Source organism: Sorex araneus, chromosome 1 (genome assembly GCF_027595985.1).
Source record: "Sorex araneus isolate mSorAra2 chromosome 1, mSorAra2.pri, whole genome shotgun sequence".
In the NCBI taxonomy this organism is placed as follows: Eukaryota; Metazoa; Chordata; class Mammalia; order Eulipotyphla; family Soricidae; genus Sorex; species Sorex araneus.
Window position 1 is genome coordinate 194,715,419 of NC_073302.1, and position 24,597 is coordinate 194,740,015.

A 24,597-nucleotide genomic window follows, 5' to 3' on the forward strand; every position below is an offset into this window, starting at 1 on the left:
GAGGATATACAGCATAAGGGCAGTCAATCCGAAGAACAGTGAACTTAATTAAAGCTTTTTTTTTAAAATCATTTTGAAATTTGAGCCATACCCAGCAGTACTTATTCAGGGCTCATTCCTGACTCTGAGCTCATGGATCACTTGGCCCCATCTTCTCTGGGGCTTCATGACTTTCTAAAAGGAAAATGTCTGCAAGAATCTGTATCTCCAGTGGAGATACTCCTGGAAGAGATCCACCTCTAATGAAAATATTCCTGCAGGGGCCCACCTCTAATAAGGACACTCACGCAGGGACCAATGTCTAACAGGGACACTCCTTCAGGAGACCCACCTCTAACCAGGACACTCATGCATGGGGCCCACTTACAATGGGGACATGCCTGTAGGGGATATTTGAAGTCAGGTAGAAAGGGGGGGTGTTGTGGGTATAGAGACTGGTAGAGCTTTTAGGAAAAGAATAAAACCAAGATGTGATTTAAGGAAGTTTCCTTGTTACCAGTTTTGGATCAACCTGGTAACATGTTCATTTTTATAAGTTTGTCCCAAAGTTTCCCCAAAGTTTATTGCTATGGTGTGGTCAAGTTTGGAGGATGGGGAGGCCTGGAACTGTTAGTGGTCTTCTTTGATATTCTTGTGTGTGTGTGTGTGTGTGTGTGTGTGTGTGTGTGTGTGTTGGGTATAGTAGGGGTGGGAGGATTGGACCATACCTGGTGATCTCAGTGGGTGTTTCCAGCTCTGTGCTCAGGACTAACCCCCAGAGGTTGGTGCTCAGAATCATATATGTACCAAACTTGACTGCTTTAGTAAGCAAGGCAAGTCCCTTACCTTATTTATTATCTCATGTCATTCTTTGATATTATTATCATAACCTTTGCTCTACCTGGCAGCAGCTACTCTCAGAATGTCCAGCCTATGCTCTGAACCTGGAATTCTGTATCCCAAAGGCTTTCTGAGTTCCTCATATGGGTCCTGTATCTCAAAGATCTTTCATCCATTTGGTCTGGTTTAACTTGGAAACAGTATCATGATTTTTTTAAGTGTACCTCACCAGGCTAATGCCCCATATCTTCCTGCCTGCAACACACTTTCTCCTCTGCCCCCTGAATTTCAGGGCAGCTATGTGGATTAAAATTTGGATGAGACTTCTTTTCTATTTAAGCACAAGTTTCAGGTTCTTATAGTTTTGACAAAACAGGTTATCTATCATAGAGTAGAAACTTGAATTTGAGGAAAATAAAGAAGAGACGAAGCACTTATCTTTTGGCTGGCTACTGGTAATTCCAACACTCTGGTTGGTTAAAGACTGCATTTACATTTGGGGGTTGGGGATCTGAGGTAGTATACTGTAGGTATGAAGAAAATGCAATCCTTGAGGTATGGATGTTTCACTTGTATCACTTGTCTTCCCATTGATCTTCGATTTGCTCAAGCAGGCGCCAGCAATGTCACCATTTGTCCCTGTTGTGTGCTAGTGTAGCCCAATGATATCTGCTCGCTCCAGTAAGAGGAAGAGCCTCAAACTGTTCATTGAGAGTTTTGATGAAGAAGTCTGACCATCTTGTTGGTGGGCGGCCACGCAGTCTTTTGACGTCCTGTGGAATCCAGTTGGTAACAGCTCTAGTCCAGTGGGTCGTCTCTGAATCGCATTACATGTTTGGCCCATCTTATTTTTGATGTCTTGTCAAATGAGACAGCATCCCTGATTCTTGACTGTTGACGGAGGTCAGAACTCCGGATTCCTTCTCTCACTTGAATGAGATGTGATACTCCTAGCATAGCTCTTTTGATTTCTCTTTGGGATACCCGAATAGCGTTCTCATTCTGTTTGCGTAGGGCTCAGGTCTCTGAGGTGTACGTTAGTGCAGGAAGAATGGTGGAATCGAAAAGATGTGCCTGGAGTCGGAGGTCCTTCATCCTCTTAACCACTTCTTCGATGCTCTTGAAGGCGTTCCATGCTGCTCTCTTCCTCCTGCGCAGTTCTGGCACCAAGTCGTTCCTCATGTTGATTTCTCGACCCAGGTACACATAGCTGCTGCATTCGGAGATGTTATTTCTATTGAGAGCAAATGGAGCATCAGGGACTAGTTTGTTTTTCATGAGCATCGTCTTGTTGAGGTTCAGCTGCAGTCTGACCTTTCCACACTCGCGGTCAAAGTCAATCAGCATTCGTGCCACTTGGCTAATGTTTGGTGTTATGAGAACGATGTCATCAGCGAAATGGAGGTGGTGTAGTTGCTGATTGTCTATCTTCACTCTCATTCCTTCCCATTTCAGTCATTGTACGACGTTCTCGAGGGTGGCACTGAAGAGTTTCGGTGAAATGGTATCCCACCCTGCTGAACCCCTCTCTTTACATCAATCATCACCTCCCTGTAGAATGGTGAGATCCTGGTGGTGAATCTGTAATACAGCTTGCAGAGGATCTTGATGTACTGAGTTTGAATGCCCTGTTTGGCTAGGACTTCAATGACTGCTTCAGTCAGTCTCAATAGAATCGAAGGCCTTCTTTAAGTCGATGAACATTAGACAGAGCGGCATCTTGAACTCTCGCGAAACTTCAATGTGTGGATATGGTCGATCGTGCTGAATCCTTTTTGGAACCTGGCTTGCTCGAATGGTTGTCCTTCGTCTAGTGTTCTGCCTATTCTATTCAGGATGACAAGAGTGAACAACTTGTAGACAACAGACAGCAGGCAGATTGGACGATAGTTGCCAATGTCGTGGATGTCTCCCTTCTTGTACAACAGAATGGTCCTACTGGTTTTCCACTGGGACAGAACTTTGCATTCAGACAGGTAGCATATGAAGAGCCAAGACAGTGTATTGATGAGTATTGGCGGCAGATTCTTCAGGTGTTCGGGTCTGACTTGTCTGGACTGGGTGCTGTACGAGTCTTTACCGACAAAATGGTGTGTCGGATTTTGGAAGGGAGGACGTTGGGAACGTTTACATTCATAAAATTATGTTAATAAATGCCAGGCTCTACAACATAGTTCTTAAAAAGGCCCATTTACTAAGAGGCTGGAATTGTAAATTCAATTTGTACGGTAGTTCTTCATACTCAAAGGAAAATTTTTCTCCCCTTCGAAGCTATTTCTCTCCTCTGTCAGAAATCATTCTTGCCCCCCCAAACTATTTATATTTTACAACAGGATCCAAGTGACACCATCTGCCTAGGTGCTAATAGATAGTAGACCCACATTTCTACTGAAGATGGCTCACCTAGTCCAGAGTTTGTTAACTTGGAAAGCTGGTTCTTCTGGAATCTTATCATAGTATCATTATGCAACCAATAATTTTGCAGTGACAAACCAATGAGTTTGCAGTAATCAATTGCTGGCACATAAGGACAGACCCTGCATATTAGATTCATCAGAACTCACTGGTGGTGACTGCAAGAATAAAATCTCACATCACTGAAAATGGGGTTATTAAGGGAGCAGGACAGGGTTGTCACTGCTGTTATGAGATATCTCCTACAATCAGAGGCACAGTTGGTGGCAGAGGTGAGCTGATGCAAGAATTCTTCTCAAGTTCCTAAGAATCTGTGTATTCAGGGGGTGTGGTTTGAGAGCAGTGAGTGAAGTTGTCACAGAGGGTTTACACAGTTCCTGGTGTTGGTTTTGTTGTTGTTATCCATGAAAAGGTATTTATGTCATAGTGCCCCTGTCACTGCTCTCATGGGGGACATGACACTGCTCTTTTCATTCCCCCAGCCAGGTGATGGGGCTGCTCCCAAAGGGAGATTCTCAAACAGTTCTGAGTAGGGGTGTTTAGCAGACTGAATCATCAATGTTTAAAGTGGAGTGCTTTGTGAGGAAAGGGGTATCTGCAAGGTAATAGCAAAGACTTTATAGGGAAATAAAGAACCATAATATATGGAATATATGTTAGTATATGAAACTATATATAGTACATATAGTCACTATCACTGTCATCCTGTTGCTCATCGATTTGCTTGAGTGGGCACCAGTAACGTCTCCATTGTGAGATTTGTTACTGTTTTTGGCATATCGAATATGCCACAGGTAGCTTGCCAGGCTCTGCCGTGTGGGCAGGATACTCTCGGTACCTTGCCAGGCTCTCCAAGAGGGGCGGAGGAATCGAACCCAGGTGGGCCATGTGCAAGGTGAACACACTATCCGCTGCACTATTGCTCCAATCCAGTATATATAGTCACTGTCATTGTCACTGTCATCTCGTTGATCATCGATTTGCTCGAGCGGGCCCAGTAATGTCTCCATTCATCCTAGCCCTGAGATTTTAGCAGCCTCTATACTCGTCCTTCCCAATGGTGCCACATTAGAGCCTCTTCAGAGTCAGAGGAATGAGACCCATCATTGTTACTGTATTTGGCTTATGAATATGTCACGGGGAGCTTGCCAGTCTCTCCCCCATGCGGGCAGTAAACTCTCGGTAGCTTGCCAGGTTCTCTAAGAGCAAGAACTAGGCTATCAGATATCTGGGAGCTTGGGTTTATAGTCTCTGGTTGTTGGCTGTTGATGAGATTACACAGCACTGGGGGCAGTTTCTGGGCATGACTGCCTAGCTACTGGAAAATGGGGAATCTGGGTGGAAGAGGCCCAGTCCCAATCTGAGTAGCCTTGGAGATCTTGGCCCTGGGACCTGCACACCTGGGTTCCTCTGCCGGTTCCTTCATGTGTGAGGCTTGTCCTCATATATACTCACAAATACTATTGTGAGCATCAACAAAATACCACAGATTGGCTAAATTTGGGCTTAAACTTTTTCCACTCATGATCCCTTTTCACTCAAGGAATTTTTACACAACCCTTGGCATATAAAATTGGATATTAATCAAACACTTACTGATTATAAATAAATTATTTTGAAACAAAATGTTTATGGCCTCCACATTCAGTTATATTTATCCCATGTGGGACTGTGACCTACAGTCATAGGATTTAGACACCAGAAATTAATTGCTTTTCATAGATCTATAGGTTAGTAGTCCAAGATCAATATGTCAGTGGAATTGTTTTTTTCCAAAAATCCTGACTGATAGCAGTCTATTATATCTTCACATGATCTTTCTTCTGTGTCCCAGTCTCCTAATTTTAAGTATATGTAGTATATAGTATATATATATGTATATATAGTATATGGAAATATAGTCATAAGTAATTTGAATCAGAAAACTTAGTGTTACAGCTCCTGAGTTGGCAACAAGGTCCCACTCTTTCTCCTTTTGTACCTGTTCTAGTCTCATGACTCACCTGGAAATCATACACAGGCCCAGCTGCTGTGGGTAAGATTCCTGCCCTGCATGGGTCTAGCATCAAGATCTGTACCTGCAGGGGCTGCTTTCTAATATTTGCTTCGAGACACTGCAGGGAAGTGAAATGGTAGTGGGGCAGCCTGGTAATGCTGGCGTTTTTCTTTAGAAGTATTTCTGGGGGTTTATAAGCTATGAAGCTGATGTTGGTGGGAAATATAGGAACTGCAGGGACAGGCAGCCTCAGCAGAGACAGTGCTAGTGCCCTGGACCCATCTTGGTCTCCTCTGTGGAAGTGCCTGGGAGTGGGTGTTTAGGGCTGGTAAAAGTCTGCCACAACCCCATACACAACATAGACACTGTGTTCCCACCAGTCCCACGAAGCAGTCCTGCAAAATATACCCGAGGTCCACTTGATCTGTGCCATAGACAGAACCCCCACTCCCATCCTCCTGCACTTCAAAGCTCGCTGGACAAAGATATTTAAAAATAGGTACAAGCACTACCTCTGGTTACCCAGATCCCAGGGAAACCAAAGGGAAGAAGGGGTTTATGTCCCCCCACCCTAATGAAACCAAATCCTTGCTCACAGCCAACCTCAGAACCACTTTGTGGGAGAACATTTTGCAGAGTAGCCACCATGCCACTAGAATGGGTAGAGTCACGTAGATGTTAAAATAAATGTCATTTATTTTGGAATTTTGCAGCCACGCAGAGAGGGAGAGAGAAGAGCAGGTTAGGCTGTGGAACCCAGGCAGCATGGGACAAGGTGAAGGTGCAGGGATTCTTGCCTTCTGCTCCTAGTGTCCTGGTCCAGTATGTCCTGGGCAGTGGGGGTTCCTAAGTACACCTCAAGAGTGTAAACTTGTTATGTGGACTGCAGCTCGGAAGCCGCCAGAGGGCCCGTGCTACGCTGTCCTTCCCGTTAAGGCGCCAGTGGACCCAGGGACTAAGTCCCTGCTTCACCAGTACCCTTTCAGTTCTCTTTCAGCTCCCACCAATGAAAACACCCTCCAGCTCCTCATAGTTCCCTGCCCATCGAGTTCATTCTGTTTCATTGCTCCCAGATCTCCTCGTCACCCCCAAGGTCACCCCGATCTCAATTGCCTCCACGTGGAAGGTTCCTCAAACCCTCCTGAGGCCCTCAGGTCTCCCCTAAGGCCTTCGGTTCTGTCCGTCAATCCTCGCCTCTGCCCTCCGCGCCCAAGGTGTGTCCTTTGTGTCAATCAGCCTTAAATCCTATCCTTCATCCGCTCCTCCCCCTCCGCCTCCAATAGCCACTCGGGTCTGTCCGTGCACACTCGGGTCTGTCCGTGAACGCTCAGCTCTGTCCGTGAACGCTCGGCTCTGTCTGTGAGCGCTCGGCTCTGTCCGTGCACACTCGGGTCTGTCCGAGCTCTAGGCTTTGCCCGTGAACGCTCGGCTCTGTCCGTGAACTCTCGGCTCTGTCCGTGAACGCTCGGCTCTGTCCGTGAACGCTCGGCTCTGTCCGTGAACGCTCGGCTCTGTCCGTGAACGCTCGGCTCTGTCCGTGAACGCTCGGCTCTTCCGTGAACGCTCGGCTCTGTCCGTGAACGCTCGGCTCTTCCTGAACGCGCAGTTCTCGGTGAGTGTTCATTGAGTTGTGAGCTTCTCGGCTCTTCTTCAACTCTTGGCTCTCTCCGTGAATTGCTGGCTGCCTCGGCCGTGAACTCCCTACTTTAACTCTCAGCTCCTTTCGGGGCACCGGGGCTCTTGCCCGGCTTCCAGGAACTGCACCTGTTACGTTCTGAGCGCTGTGGGATCTACCCTCTGTGCTCTGTGATGTGGGTCAGCAATCGTCCCACCTTCCCTAAGGATTCAGGATGAAGGGACTTGCCCAGGGTCACACCTGAGAGTAGGTTCTGCTGGCTCTGGTTTTCTTGTCCCGCAATCTCGGATGCACAAAGGGAGGAGGGAATGGGATGATATGCGTGCCACCAGGGCATTAGAAGTTCCTGAGTTGCTCTTTTAATCATCCTTGTCAGAGAATTACACTTGGACTATGAAGCGGTGTCATGAGGCCCTGCTGGACACACGTGCCTACAATTGCTGTAAGCATCAGACTTCATTGTTTTTGTCATGAAGATATTGCCACTTGATATGTGGCAGTGAGACTCTGGGTTCTGTCCATATTCTGAGGCCGAAACATTTACCTGTGCCTGAAGTGTGGGTTGCACTGCAATCATAAAACTTTTATTTCATGGCATATTTGGAATTTGTTCAAGAGGTGCATAATGTATGGGTCCATGGTATGTGACTTACATATAGTCACATAGTGACTTACAAGTGCATTTTAAAAAAATGTTTAAAAAAATGGGCCGAAGAAATGAACAGAAATTTTTCCAAGGAAGAGATACAAATGGGCAAAAGGCACATGAAAAAATGCTCTGCATCACTAATCATCAAGGAGATGCAAATCAAAACAACCATGAGATACCACCTCACACCACAGAGAATTGCACACATCCAAAAGAACAAAAGCAACTGGTGTTGGAGAGGATGTGGGGAGAAAGGGACCCTTCTAAGTGTAGAAGGTGCTGGTGGGAATGCCGACTGGTTCAGCCCCTTTGGAAAACAATATGGACACTACTCAAAAAATTAGAAATTGAGCTTCCATTTGATCCAGCAATACCACTTCTGGGAATATATCCTGGAGAAACTAAAAAGTATAGTCGAAATGACATCTGCACTTATATGTTCATCGCAGCACTGTTTACAATAGCCAGAATCTGGAAAAAACCCGAGTGCCCGAGAACAGATGACTGGTTAAAGAAACTTTGGTACATCTATACAATGGAATACTATGCATCTGTTAGAAAAGATGAAGTCATGAACTTTGCATATAAGTGGATCAACATGGAAAGTATCATGCTAAGTGAAATGAGCCAGAAAGAGAGGGACAGATGTGTAAAACTAAAGCTCGCCGAGGGGGCGCTCGCACTCTCGGGCTCTCTGGGAGGCTCTGTTTCACGGCCCACGTTCGGTACTCGCTGTGTTTGCCATCGGTCAAGGGCAGGCGATGGAAGGAAGAAGGCCAAACTGGTTGCTCGATCGGTTTATTTCATTCTCTCTCCCTGCTTCTCTACCGGCTCTCGGTCTCTCTCTCGATCTGTGGATCTGGCCCCCAACCCACTCTTACAGCCTAGTTAAATCTCCACAGCATGAGGGGGTTGGGGCATACACATAGGTGTGGTCAGCAATAGGGTAAGGTTCCTTTCCCTCAGGGGATGCTTCTCCTAGGACTTAATTCTCTTTCAACAGGAGGATCCACCCAAGGGCGGAGTCCCATGAATGTGTTTCTCTTCTCCTCAGCCAGCAAACATATAAGAATTCATAATATTAATCATTTTGTATGGACACAATAAGAGATGCATTAAAGCTTATAGAATTGCTCTCCTGGGGCCATCTCAATCTCAGACTACAGTGCTCAGACCAGATCAGTCTTTCCTATCCCTGGCAGGGTCCTAGTCACATAATTACTATTGGATCATGACAGCATTTGTCTATGATCAAGCTCTTAACTTATAGTTAAGAATTAGGCACTTTGGCCAGGCCCATCTCGATGCCAGGGTAGCACATAACTCACTGCTTGCCCTGGATCCTTCCTGTCCCTCGTCGGGACCCTGCTTTTGGGGTGCTAGGAACTGAGGGCAACTGAGGCTTAAGTGGAGAAAGCAGATGCCCAGGAGGGAATAATATTCGAGGCCAATTAAGTCCCAAGTTACAAAAACATAATATTGTCTTCTTGTGTCTATACAAAAAAGACATAGCTTTAAAGTAAATTATTCAAAAGGCATAAAGAGGAGAGAAAGGCAATGTTATAATATTCAGTGTCCTAGGAAGTTCTGACCTTACAAATTAGCAGAGTTAGATTAAGGGAAGAGCAGATAAACTGGTAGAAGTGGTTACAGATAAATAAAGAAATGGGAGTGACTCGGGAGCACTTTGATGGGCATGACTGATAAACCTAAGCTCCTTGTGGCAAGGGAGCAGGACAAACCAATGATATCCAACAGACAGACATAGAAAGATTGCACTCATCTGTGGAATATAAAATAACAGAGTAGGAGACTAATACTCAAGAATAGTAGTATAAAACACCAGGAGGTTGGCTCCATAGCTTGGAAGCTGGCTGGCCTCACACACTGGGGGAAAGTCATCCCAGATAGAGAAGGGAACACCAAGTAAAATGTGATTGGAGATCCCACATGGGAAGAGAGATGCGTGCTGAAAGTAGACTAGAGACTGAACAGGATGACCACTCAATACCCCTATTGCAAATCACAACACCAAAAAGGAAAGAGAGAGATCAAATTGGAATGCCCTGCCACAGAGGTGGGGTGGGGTGGGGGGGATGGGATTGGGGGGCTGGGAGGGATACTGGGTTCATTGGTCGTGGAGAATGGACACTGGTGGAGGGATGGGCTCTCAAACATTGCGTGAGGGAAAAACAAGCACGAAAATGTGTGAATCTGTACCCTCACTGTGACTCACTAATTAAAAAATAAATAATTAAAAAAATAAAAATAAGAAAATAAAAATAAAAAATGTTAAAAAAGCAGATTTTCAGAGGTTGCCTTTTCCCTCGAATACTACATTTACTATTGCTGATTGTGACATTGAGGGTCAAGTTTCCTGATTCTCACTTGAGATCCCCAGCAGTGATGAGCTTATGTTGGTTTACAACATCTCACAATCTCAGGCCTAGCTAGGCTTAGATGTAAAAATTGTTTTTCTGTTACTATTACTGTAACTGACTGTGTTTCCTTTATGTAACTGACTTTGATACTCTTTCTGTTGACTAAGTTAATTTGCATATTCTGCCTATGTGGCTAAATATCATTGGTTAGAACATTAAGATAGTTAATAAAAGGGGCTGAATAGGCTGCTTTGGGTCACAACACCAGAGATGGTTTGTGATCCTCCGCAAATCATTTCTTTCGAGTGCATATCTCAATGCCTCAGACCGCCTAACCAAACCTTACTGCAACATCTGGCGCCCAGCATGAGGCTCAAAGATAAAGGCCCGGTACAGAAGAAATAAAAAAAGAAAGGGAGAAAGAAAGAAAGAAATATAGAAAGAAAGAAAGAAAGAAAGAAAGAAAGAAAGAAAGAAAGAAAGAAAGAAAGAAGAGAGAGAGAGAGAGAGAGAGAGAAAGAAAGAAAGAAAGAAAGAAAGAAAGAAAGAAAGAAAGAAAGAAAGAAAGAGAGAAAGAAAGAAAGAGAGAAAGAAAGGAAAAAGAAAAAGAGAAAAAGGGAATAAAGAAATATAGATAGAAAGAAAGAAAGGAAGAAGAAAAAAGAGAAAGGAGAAAGAAATAAAGATAGAAAGAAAGAGAAGAAAGAAAGAGAAAAAAGAAAGGGAGAAAGAAAGAAATATAGATAGAAAGAAAGGAAGGAAGGAAGAAGAAATTGATGATTCACCTGCCCAGTCTGAGTCTGACAGCTTCGAGTCAGACACAGAGAATTCGGTTTTAAAAGAGGTTATAAATGCCCAAGAGTTGAGAAAAGTTAATAAAAAATTAGATAAATTAATTAGACAAATGAAGTACCTTAAGATGCACCGCCCTTCTGAAAGAAGGATAATGCCTGCTGTACAGGGTATCACTGATCCTGACCCTTTAGCAGTTCCTTCCCCTCTCTTATATAAGAATAAGGAAGAGGAATCTCTCTGTTGCCGTTTTAAGCTTACTTCTGAGTTGCATTTTCTGATGCAAAAATCTGAAGCTCCTTTATATAAAGCAAAATTGAGCCAACAGCCTGCTCAGTTTATGGCTTTTCCAGTCGTTTGTAATCCTGATGTGCAACGAAAAAGACAGGCAGGGGAATATGAGCCTGTTCCTTTTAAGTTCCTTTTCTCGCTTAAGCAAGCTGTGACCACTATGGTGTTACTTCTAACTATGTGCTAGCCCTTCTTGAAAATTTTGCAGAAGCTAATACTGTAATTCCACTTGATTGGCAAACTCTTGCGAAGGCAGTGTTAGAAAATTCTCAATATGCACAATTTAAATCTTGGTGGAGAGAAGAGGCTTAAAAATTAGCTAGAATTAAAACACCAAAACATGTATCACTGTGAACCCAATTTTAGGCACTGGCAAGTGGGCTTTAGCGGAAGAACAAGTACGTTTGGAGGCAAACATTTTAGAAGCTGTTAATAAGACCTGTCTAAAGGTGTGGCGTTATCTTGAAACTTCTGCATAATGTACTATGTCATTCACAAAAATTTTTCAGGAAGTAAATGAACTTGACACAGATTTTATTGACAGACTCCAGGACTCCCTTGAAAAGGCTATACCTAATGAAGGCCTTTGTGAAATAATTATGCTAACTTTAGTAGTGGAAAATGCTACAGCAGATTGCCAAAAGGCAATTCAAACTGCTAAGTTAATGGGTAAAAACTCTCTGGATGATTTTATTAAAGTATGTAGGGAAGTGGGAACACCAACCCATCAGGCGCAAATAATAGCCGCTGCTTTTAGAAGAGTGAACCAGGTAAAATGTTATGGCTGCGAAACTTTTAGACATTTCAGACGAGACTGTACTTGTGTTAAGTCTGGGATGGGGAAAGAACCAGGCATCTGTAGACGATGTGGGAAGGGGAAGCATTGGACTAACAAATGTCATAACAAAAGAGAAAAATTTAGAAAAGCTAATGAGCCATTGGGAAACGGGAGTCGGGGCTCGACCCGGGATCCCTTCAACAATACAGGAAATTGTCAATAAAACCTCAAATTAAATTAAAGAGTTTTTCATAAACCCGAGTGCCCTAGAACAGATGACTGGTTGAAGAAACTCTGGTACATCTATACAATGGAATACTATGCAGCTGTTAGAAAAAATGAGGTCATGACGTTTGCATATAAGTGGATCAACATGGAAAGTATCATGCTAAGTGAAATGAGTCAGAAAGAGAGAGACAGACATAGAAAGATTGCACTCATCTGTGGAATATAGAATAATAGACTATAAGACTAACACCCAAGAATAGTAGAAATAAGTACCAGGAGGTTGTCACCATGGCTTGGAGGCTGTTCTCTCATTCTGGGCAACTCAGAGAAGGGAACACCAAGTAAAATGTGGTGGTTGGTCATGTGGGGGAAAGATGATGTGGGCCGAATATAGACTAGAGACAACACAATGGCCACTCAACACCTTTATTGCAAACCACAACACCTAATCAGAGAGAGAGAACAAAAGGGAATACCCTGCCATAGTGGCAGTGTGGGGTCGGGGGAGACGGGACTGGGGAGGGGGGGAGGGATGTTGGGTTTACTGGTGGTGGAGAATGGGCACTGGTGAAGGGATGGGTTATCAAACTTTGTAAGGGAGAAACATGAGCACAAAAATGTATAAATCTGTAACTGTACCCTTACGTTGACTCACTAATTAAAAATAAACTATTAATTAAAAAAAAGAGTTTTTCATCCCCTACGATGATAATAATTAATAAACCCAAGGATATTGACAAAAAACTTATATTGACCTTATGAGAGCAACAGAAGGAAGTGTAGCCGCTGATATTTCAGTTTTACAGGATTTGTTTCTGACTCCTAATAAAATTTATAAAATCCCAACTAATGTTTATGGCCCCCTTCCAAAAGGAACAGCAGGATTAATCCTTGGGAGAAGCTGTATGACTTTGCGAGGTGTTAATGTAAAAGTGGGACTCATTGACAGTGATTTTGTGAATGAAATCTCAATTATAGTTACTGTTCAAGCGGATATCAGAATATTTAAAGGGGAACGTATTGCTCAACTGCTTTTGCTTCCGTGCATACTAGGAAAAATACAGGCACGAAAGGAAAAGGTGATTTTGGAAGCACTAATGCAGAAATATTTTGGGCAAAAAAGATTACTGATGATAAGCCTACTTTGGTTGTGACCTTTGAGGATGGGACAAAACTGTATGTTAGATTCAGGTGCTGATGTTACTGTTATTGCCTCTCATCATTGGCCTATGGTTTGGCAAAAGCGTTGTGTGGACGTTACTTTTTCTGGTATGGGTGTGGTCACTGATGTTTAATAGAGTGTGCAACCTCTTCATTGTAGTGATCCTGATGGAGACACGACAGTCATCCAGCCATATATTGCTCCAATAGCTATTACCCTATGGGGATGAGATTTGTTGCAAAACTTGGTGTGAAATATATTAAAGAAAAAGAGGTGTCTCAGCAATCGCCTTTTTTATTTGGGCTGCTGCTCAAAGAACAGCTCTCCCAATAGTCTGGAAAAAGGTTCATTCTGTTTGGGTTGAACAGTGGTCCTTAACAAAAAGTTATAGCCAAAATCTGGAAACAACCCAAGTGCCCTAAAACAGATGATTGCTTAAAGAAACTTTTGTACATTTACACAATGGAAAACTATGCAGCTGTTAGGAGAGATGAAGCCATGAAATTTGCTTACAAATGATAGACATGGAGAGTATCATGCTAAGTGAAATGAGTCAGAAAGAGAGCGACAGACATAGAAGGACTACACTCATTTGTGGAGTATAGAATAACATCACATGAGGCTGACACCCAAGTACAGTAGATACAAGGGCCAGGAGGATTGCCCCATAGCTGGAAGACTGCTTCATGAGTGGAGGAGAGAAGGCAGATGGAATAGAGAAGGGACCACTAAGAAAATGATGGCTGGAGGAACCAGTTGGGATGGGAGATGCATGCCGAAAGTAGATAATGGACCAAACATGATGACCTCTCAGTGTCTGTGTTGCATGCCATAATGCCCAAAAGTAGAGAGAGAGTATGGGGAATATTGTCTGCTATGGAGGCAGGGGGAGGGTGGGAAAGGGGGGGTATACCCGGGATATCGGTGGTGGGGAATGTGCACTGGTGGAGGGGTGGGTGTTTGATCATTGTGAGATTGTAACCCAAACATGAAAACTTGTAACTATCTCACGGTGATTCAATAAAATAATTTTTTTAAAGTTAAAAAAAAAAGAAATAAAAAAGCTCAAAGTCATTCAAAGGCAAAGCAACAGTAAATATATGATTGACAGTCCAAGCTGCATACTGAGAGTCCGTTACAATATTTATTGGTTCAGAATAATTTTGTAAAAGAGAATTGCAAACAATTCACTCTTCTGAACTGATTTATGTGGAGTTTGTAAAACCTTATCATTTTGCATATCAGTATAAGCAGCCTTTCCTTCTTTGCTAGCATCTGTGAAGAATGTAACAGCAGACTCAGTAGGTTCAGCTTTTATAATGTTAGGCCAAATCCAATTAGTAAATTTAAGAAATTGAAATATCTTTTGCTTTGGAAAGTTGTTATGAATTTTTCCCAGATAATTAGTGCAAGCAATTTGCCAATCTTCATCAATTTCCCATAGCACTGTAGCACTGTAGTCCCGTTGCTCATGGATTTGCTCGAGCGGGCACCAGTAACGTCTCCATTATGAGACTTCTTACTGTTTTAGGCATATCAAATACGCCATGGGTAGTTTGCCAGGCTCTGCCGTGTGGGCAGGATACTCTTGGTAGCTTGTCAGGCTCTTCCAGAGGGACAGAGGAATCAAACCCAGGTCAGCCGCATGCAAGGCAAACGCCCTACCCGCTGTGACTTGCAAGATACTTCCATGCCTAATCGCTAGGACACATAGTTTGACACTTTAAAACACAAGTCACACTTAAAATATAAATTATGGTGGCCAGGGAGTACAGAAAGTTGGGTGCTTGTCTGCCTGGCACAGCTAACCTGGGTTCAATCCCTGGCAAGGAAGACGGTTTTCTGAGCATCTCCAGGAGTAATCCCTGAGAAAAGAGTCAGAAGAAAGCCTTTAGCAGCCTGATGTGGCCCTCAACTCCCCACACATAAGGAAAAAAATTAATTATAGGTCAGGCTGATGACAACTGAGAAAGCAGTCTTTATTCCAGTACCAGGCTGTTTTAATTATTACTGCTTTGTAGTACAGTTTGAAGTTGGGGAAGGTGATGCCTCTCATCTTCTTTTTTCCCAAGGATTGCTTTAGCTATTCGTGGGGGTTTACTGTTCCATTGAATTTCAGGTGTGTTTGATCTATTTCTTTAGCGCTTGAATTTGTTCACTAGTCGATGGTACAATAATTTCAGTAGGATCACTCCCTATTAATTGTCTAGCTCTTCTTACTTTGAAAATTATTTGAGATATTTTATTTACATAAGTAATCAATGTTTTACTAGACTTGTTATGTAAAAAATTCCATTCCACTATATTAGTTCCTTGTACCAAATCCCAGTAGGAGAATGCAAAGTACGCAACACTATCAGATTTAAACTTTCTGAAGAATAAATTCTATCCAGCTGAGCCTTATTAACAATTTCCTCAATTATTCCTAATTCTTTTACAGCTGCTGGGCTAAGTTGCCTTGGACTATTTAAAGAGGGATCACCTTCCAATGTTTGAAACAAATTTTGTAGGGCATAGGTTAGAATACCCAAAGAAGGCCGTAGCCAGTTTATATTTCCTAATAGTTTTTGAAAGTTATTTAAAGTTTTTAATTTATCTCTCCAAATTTGGACCTTTTGAAGTGTAATTTTATTCTCCCATATTATTTGTCACAAAAATTCCCAAGGAACCTGACGTTGAATTTTGTCCTATGCAATTTTTAAACCCCATGACTCTAGTTCATAAGTTACAGCTTTATAAACTTTCTGCAAATTTATTTGAGATGGAGCAGTGATTAGAATATCATCCATATAGTGAATAATTTTGACTTCAGGGTACTGTGCCCTAATTATATCCAATGGTTGATTAACAAAATATTGACACATCGTGGGACTATTCATCATCCCTTGAGGCAAAACAGTCCAGTGATATCTTTTAGCAGGAGTTTCACTATTTAAGGAAGGCACAGTAAAAGCAAATTTTTCTCTATCTTCTTCTCTCAAAGGGATGGAATATAATCAATCCTTTAGATCAATTATAATAACATTCCATTGTTTTGGAATAATGGCCAGATTAGGTAGGACCATTTGCAAAGGGCCCATTGGTTCCATGCAGTTATTAACTTTTCTTAGATCAGTTAATATTCGTCATTTACCAGTCTTCTTCCTGATAACAAATACTGGTGAATTCCAGGGACTAGAGATGAAAACAGTATGTCTCAATTCAAACTGATTGAATTGAATATTATTAGAGCTGATTGACTCCAATAATATTTACTCCTGGGCATCTGCTTTCTCAACTCAGTTGCCCTTAGTTCTTAACACCCCAAAAGCAGGGTCCCGACAGGGACGGAATGGACACAGGGTAAGCTGTGAGCTACCCTGGCATCAAAATGGGCCAGACCAAAGCACTACAATACTCAACTATAAGTTGAGAGCATGGTCATAGACAAATGCTGTCATGATCCAAAAGTAACGACAAGACTAGTTCCCTGCTGGAGTTAGGAAGATTAACCTGGCCTGAGGACTGTGGTCGGGAATGTATAGTGAGATGTCCTCAGGAAGAACCAAACTTTATATCTCTTACTGTGCTCATACAGAATAACATTGCTAGAAATATTAGAAATAGATTTACTATAACTGTTTAAGCAGATTACTAGCTCACACCCTGACACACCCTTGTTTGGACCCCCACCCTAGAGCAGATCTCCTTGGATGAGATTTCCTTAGATGAGATTTTGTTAATCTCCTCGAGAAATGGTCTTACCCTTCTTTGTTGGTTTGTTAATGTTCAACCCACCTTTGTGTCACCACCCTATTTAATTTGCTATATAAACAAAGACTGGGGCACTGACGGGCCACAGGAAGAAGACAGAGGAGACAGAAGAAGAAGACAGAAGAGACAGAGAAAGAGACACACGAGAAGACACAGAAACACGGGGGAGACACTGAAGCAAAGCACAAGGTGAAAGAAGTGAGAGTGAGGGCGAGAGAAGGAGAGAAGCAGAATGGGAACGGAGATTGGAATGAACTGCAACTGATACCGACCCGACCAGCCTGGCACTCGTTCCTTCCTTCACCTGCCCATCTCCATCCGCCTCCCCAGGGTTGGGGGAGACTACCGAGCGAGCACAGGTGGCGGGAGAGATAGAGCCCCGCTGGCCCTGTTTTCTTTTTTTTTTTTTTTTTTTTTTTTTTTCTTTTTGGGTCACACCTGGCGATGCACAGGGGTTACTCCTGGTTCTACACTCAGGAATTACTCCTGGCGGTGCTCAGGGGACCATATGGGATGCTGGGATTCGAACCCGGGTCGGCCGCGTGCAAGGCAAACGCCCTACCCGCTGTGCTATCGCTCCAGCCCTGGCCCTGTTTTCTTTTGTGAACACACACAGTTCCATATGAATTTCAGGAGTGTTTGACCCACTTCTTTGAATAATGTCATGAGTATCCTTATAGGGATCTCATTGAATCTGTACAATAATTTGGGAGGTATTGTCATTTTAACAATGTTAATTCTCCCAATCCAGGGCATGGAGTAACTTTTTAAAAAGAATATAAAGATTGAGAAAATGCTGAACAAAATCAATCAGAAATATTTTCTTTGTAAAATGTGTCCTGCTGAAATTTGCATACTGAGCCCTGTTTTAGTTTTTCCTCTAATGTCACTTCTTGAGTTTCAGAGTTCTGATATATATGGTGATCTTCACCTAACAGATACAGGAATCTAGAGAATTTAATTCTGTCAATCATATATTTACTGTTGCTTTGCCTTTGAGTGACTCTAAGCTTATTTCTTTATTTAAAATTTTGCAGCAAGTTTTGAGAGACCATAAACATTCTTTATACATTGTTCATATGCGAGCTCATACGGGTCTTCCTGGTCTGTTAGTTCAAGGCAATGATCGAGCTGATAAGTTGGTTGCTTTAGTAATAATGCAGAAAAATCTCATGCTTTACATCATACAAATGCTCGTGCATTGAAAACCAAATATGCCCTTACTTGGAGGCAAGCTAAAGACATTATTAGGCAATGTCCCACTTGTCAAGCAATCAATATGCCTCATATGCCTTTGGGAGCTAATTCTCAAGGTATAAAGACAAATGAAATTTGGCAAATGGATGTAACTGATGTCGGTGGGCCCCACGGGTGACTTTCGTGAAGCGGGGAGGAGAAAGACGGTCACTTTCTCTCCAACCACCTCAAACACCCGGGACCCAGGGTTACTGGGTTCTTGTCTCGCTCGCGGAAAAGAATTTCAGGAGTAGACAAGCAGTGAAGTAACAGACTTTATTTAGAAGGTCTTAGGGAAGGAAGAAGGGATAAGTGGAAAAGGAAAACCAGTAGGAGTAACGCGCTCAAGAAAGACCGCGGGCTCCTCCAAAGATGGAGAGAGCTCTACACACACCCTAGCACTGGACACGAAAGCATGAAAGTACACATCTCAAGGGGGGAGATGCGGGCGACACATGTGCTCGGCCACATGGCACAAGCAGCACATGGGCTCAGGCAACATATGCGCGCACTTCCTTTGTTCAAGGTGGCCTTTATAGGGTTTCTCCAACCTGCCCCCACGTGGGGGCTTCTTCCCAGGTAAAAGTCCGTTGCTAAGGAGGTTACCAGGGAGGTTGGGAGTGGTGATGGCCTTCTTTGGGGAACCCCCTGGGGAGGGGTCTATTGTCCTCAGGGTCTGCTGATGGTTTCTTCCAGGTCTTTTGTTTTCTTGAATCTGCACATCTTAAGAGTCCCCTTCCCAGAGACTCTGTTAAATCTCAATTTTCATTGCCAAGGGCCTTTCCCTATCTACCTGCCTACATCAGATTCCCCCCTAGAGATTTCACCACCTTAAATCTTTAAGGGGAAAATGGTCCGTGATCCATCTTCTGAAGCTGCTTCATGCTGACAGATGGGCGCAGACTCTGCCTATGTAAGGGGTGAAACCTCATGCTACCTTATGGGCCCCAGGCAATGACTTTGTTGGGTTCCTGAAGTTATCTGAAAGAAAAGATCAGATCAATTAGACTGAGGGATGGCACTTTGAAATGATTAGTCCCTGGAGATGTGGAAGGTCCTTTCTGACCTAGTAAGGACAAAATAGTTTGCTATCTTAGAAAACATAAGAGTTAAAGCAACAGAAACCAAAGCAACGTAATGCCATACCCATTTCTATTATAAATACAATGAAAAGGAATAACTGCTTCACCCATGGTTGATAGAAAATGACTTATGTCCAGATTTTTCTAGTGGCCTAGAAACACCGCTTCTCAGGTTGGAAAAGCTACCCATCCACTGAAGCTGTCATTTGGAAGCAGTAGATGTTTATACCTTGAATATGAGCGTTTGATCATTTACATGATGTCAAGCTGCCAATCCTCTCCTTGGTAAATTCCTTGAAGTTACAAGTGTTAGGAAAGGAGGCCCACGATTCATTAATGAAACAGAAAGCACAGTTCTGAGTTCTTTCCCATGAAAGATGGCTTTCACTAGTGTTGGAAGCTTAGTGTAACCCTTTATCAATTTCCTTTTGAAAACCTTGTTCCAATGCCTATTGTTCCTCTTTTGCAGAGTATCTTAGATGAGTATTCTCTGGATGGGGTATTAATCCCATGATGGAACGAGAATTAAGAGCTGTTAAAGTTCTAGTTCTCTCCAAATGACTGTGTTCATAGAACTAAAAGTGAATACTTAGAACCAGTTTAGATGTCCACACTTGGCGCTGTAGCCAATTGGCAGGTTGGGGGGAAGCAATTAATTCTGCACTTTGAGCTGAGGTTCCCCCCAATAAAGCTCTGGCTTCCAATACCCTGGTCAGACTAGTGACAGCATCTTCAACATTGAGTCCCAAAGACTAGGCTGCTTACTTTACAGTCAGCAAAAGACATTTTACCTGAATTACCCAAAAGGGATACCTTTTAGATCAAGATTAGAATACATTTACTAGATCACTCTGTAGAATTTGAATCTGATTCTTTTAAAAGCAAGTTACAAAAACATGGTTTTCTCTCCACCTTCATTTTAAAATTTGCCTGATGGCTTAACAAATCTGACTTGTTCTTTTGCATAAATACAGCAAGATTGGAGAACTCTCCATTTGGGGTACCCCATTATTTACTGAGAAGTCCTGGGGGTTGGCTAAAGACAGGAGGCACACCAATAATGGCATTAATTCTATGTGGCATGTCAGAGTTACCCAGGCCTGGCCATAAATGTCCCACGATGAACTGGATGGTCTCGAGCCTTCAGGTTGAACTGGAGGTGGCCTTTTCCGTAGATGCATCCTGGCAGAAAGGAGTCCATCCCCTCCCTTTTTCAGGGCTGAGAGAGATCCTGGTTTCCAGGGTTTTTCTTGATGCTGAGTAGGCCCAGATTGTGTCAGTCACACAGATTCCCGGATTTCTCATTTTCCATAGCAGTGATGATTTCCATTCTTTCCTTGAGCCAACTGGCCTCTAGGGTCTCCCTGAGGTTTATAGGGTACTTGAAACAGTACCTGTTAAATACATGCTCCTGTCATTTAGACCAATCCCTTGACTGTTCCCCCTGGAAGAGGGTTTTGGGGTCCCATAGCTGATTTTCCTGTCTGCATTAGGGGTAGGCCCTATTACAGAGAGGAAAGACTTATCTGGATTTATGCAAACCAACATAGTGCCATGAAGCATCAAAAACATACTGAAGGTACAAAGAGAAAAACATTTCACTTTACTCACAGTGAGATGCAACACACCCATTTGTTGTGAGTCCTAGTCAGAGAAGCTAAAATCTGTAGAGAAAAAAGTGTGCAATTTAACATCATATTTAACCCATTCAATCCCATGTTGAAAACCTTGACTTCCCATTAATGAGAGCACTGTACTGGAAGTCCAGTGTACAGTTAAACATGTCTAATTCATTGAATCCCATTTGAAAAACACTTGATTTCCCGCAACTTTTGAAGAATTCAATTATCTAAGAGCACTGTAACAGGAGTTCCAGACAATCCATCCAATATCTTTTCCATAGATCCTACCAAAAAACATACTAGAACAATTCTGCATGTGATTTAAAGAGTTTCTTAAAACAGTGATCAGTTTCTTTCCTTCAAACACAACCTCAAACCTTCTACACATTCTTTTACATTCATTCTGTCCTGTAACTTCCCTTCAACCCATCTCAAAATCAACTTCACTTTAACAGGATTCCTTTCCATTTTCCAACTGATATCTGCATCCATTATCTTTCTGAGTTAAGACATACATCTATATTCCTTATAGTCCCACAAGTTTAAACTCTTATTTTTACTGAACTTAGTACAACATGATCTTCAAAGTTTGGACACAAATTACCAATCATCTCATTTAACATGACAAAACTACTTGCAGTGTTATTTCAAAAGCATTAGGTCAGTTCTATAGATATTCAACAACTTTAAAGATGCTCACAACTAAAGTTCTTACAACATATTCATTGGGCAAAGGTTCACTCCACATTAGAAATTAACCAGGAGACATCTTAGAATTCTGATTTCTAGGAAAACACAAATATAAAGATTAAAACACTCATAGATTACCATAAAACATTAAGGATCTCACACTTGCATACAAACTTCTCTGTGATGGTCAGAGCTAGATATGATACCTGGTGACAAAGCTTTGCAATGAATAAAGTTATCAGAATAATAACATGCATTCTCATGTACTGGACAGACTGGTTTAACAACAGTCAGTAAAATTTCCCACATTTTCCATGAAATACTCCATTCTTATCTCAATCTTTAACCAAGGCACAATGCTATGGCTTCAGACTATCAGGCTGACACCTGAGATTAATCTATTATAATTATTTGCTAAGTATCTCTAGAAATTTTAGTTACCAAAAGTCTCAGATCAAATAAAATACCAGTAGGATAAGATTTGCAACCAAATTCATAACTCTAGAAACTCATGTTTTAACTAAACTATTACTCTTTGAACCTGCTTTTCCACAATTATTTCAACTCACATTCTAATAATCCAATGCAGATGCATATGTACACTGATACAACAGCATAAGACCTTTAAACCATCAATTTTTATGAAACATGAGTAAACCTTCTTTGGCTTAAGTTCAATAGTTCTTGTACCTTAGTTATTTCAAATCATGAGCTTTCTAACTAACAATTGCACAATACAAACATGCTTTCTGACACGGAAAGAGCCCTTTTTTTTTTTTAACTAAACTTTGATAATAGCATAGAAAAAACACTTGGACTGTCAATGTTTGTGGAAACATAAGAAAACTATTTTGATGGCTTCTGTACCTCTGTTTGTAAACTGGCTAAATTCCTCATTAAGATTGGCTGAATCTTGTAAAATAAAGCCTTGCATCCTCTGAACACTTTATTTCACTTTAGTTTTAGGCACTACTTCTGCAGCTCTTCCTAGATAGTAGATTCTGAAGTTCAGATGAATTACAACTGTAATAGCCATTAATGTTCTTCCAATAAGAAATTCAGATTGAGAATTTTGCCTTCTCTGTAGGCTCAACATTCTGATAAGAAATCTTTGTTTAAAACCTTGTCTAACAAGTTCCAAAAACACTTCAACCCTTTAAATTGCTGGACTACATATCACTTTGATCTCTCGTGATGATCTTGCTTTCCCTGGTCTAATTTTTACTGCTGATTTTCACTCTGGCTCCAACACTCAAAAGTTCAAGTGTTCCACATAGAGACAGACAGACAGACAGACAGACAGACAGACAGACAGACAATGAACTTACTAACAAAAACACCACTACATGTGCACATGTATACATTTGATCGATCAATCTGACCCTTCAAAAAATGGCAGGGAGAGAACTGACAGACTGAGAAAGGAAGGAGCAGTTCCCAGGGCAAAGTTAAGCCCTGTCGGCCGATTGGGAACATTGCTCCCCGTTTCTCTGCCTGACCAGCCAGTTTCCTGCTTGTTAAAAATGGGTCAAGAAAGCGCTTTTGTTGATACAAGCCGGCAAAACTATGACCAAGTTGTTGAAACTTAAGGTTGCCAGATGTTACCATTTTAAGATCAAGATTACTTCTGAGGCAGGGAGCTAGTATCTTCTTATCAAATGTGGGGATAAACCACCTTAGTGACACACTTCTTCGTTCTTGATATTAAATCCTTCTCTGCTTTGATAATCCTACTTCTTTCGTTACCTGCAAAAGATCTGACTGCAAAATGGTCTGGTAATGCAAACTGCCATTCACTGGCCATCTTTCCCCATGCTCTAGATTATATTCAAGCCATGTGATGTTGCAAAGGTCGACAAGACGATCTTTATTTAAACTACCTAACTGTAAACTCTTCCTATGTTTTAACAAGCAACCCAGAGGGGAATTTTTAGGTATTGAAGTTGAGTTGCACATGTCTTTTGAGTACCAGCAACAACCTAGGGAAGAGAAAAAAACCTAAGACAGGATGGTTCTTGAGCAAAACTACTCTCCAGGGCTTCGCTTCAGCCTCTCCTGAGGGGACTCTAACCCCCCATACATTGGCTTTCCTTTGGCCTCTGCCAAGGGGACTCTAACCCCCTACATTGGCCTTCTTTTGGCCTCTCCCGAGGGGACTCTAACCCCCCATACACTGGCCTCTACTTTGGCCTCTCCTGAGGGGACTCTAACCCCTCCTATATAGGCCTTTTCTCAGAGGGTTCTTGGATCTGGACGTCTCCACCAATAGCCTCTGCTTCCACCGCAGGCGTCCCTGGGTGTCCCTGGCACCGGGCAGACCCACAGCTGTGTGCCCGAGCCGAACCTAATGCTGTGGTCTAAAAGAAGCCCTGCTCCTTGAAAGAAGTTCTGCCTTTCTTAGCTTGCTACATCCTCCCTGCTTTTACCTTTTTTTCCTTCAGTCTCACTTTACCTAGAGCTAAACATGCTGGCTGCCTTCATTAGCATTACAATCGACCTCTAGCTAATCCTTTAATCGGACAGCGACTGGGTGGGGAAAGGATGTTCTACCTGGATGTTGATTCACTTTAGTTTCCCGGATTATTCTCACTAGTGGGCTTCCCTCCCATTCCTCCCATAGTGAACGGTGACGCAAGACAGACAAAGGAGGGGAGCCTCTTTGCAGAGACCATTCAGATGCTTGCCTGGCCGGTGGAGAACTTAGCCGTAGTGGTTCAGCATTGTGACTTGTGACCGGCAGCTATGCCAGTGCCACCCTTGACCGTACGTTCTCCGTGGAATCGCAGGCAGCCCACTCGAGCTCCGTGACTTAGAGGGACTTTAAGAGTGCCAGGTCGTGGAGCCACAAAATCACGCCTGATAGGAGGACCTATCAGGGTGCTCATGCACACACACATTCACACAGAGGTTATCACATTCCTCCCTCATCCCCCCTAGAGATTTTCAAGGGAGCATACCTCCACAGCAGATTTTCCACAGATTACCTCCTTCCTCGTGGATTTCTTCACTGCTACTCCTGGCTGGCTCGCCAAAATGATGTCGGTGGGCCCCACGGGTGACTTTCGTG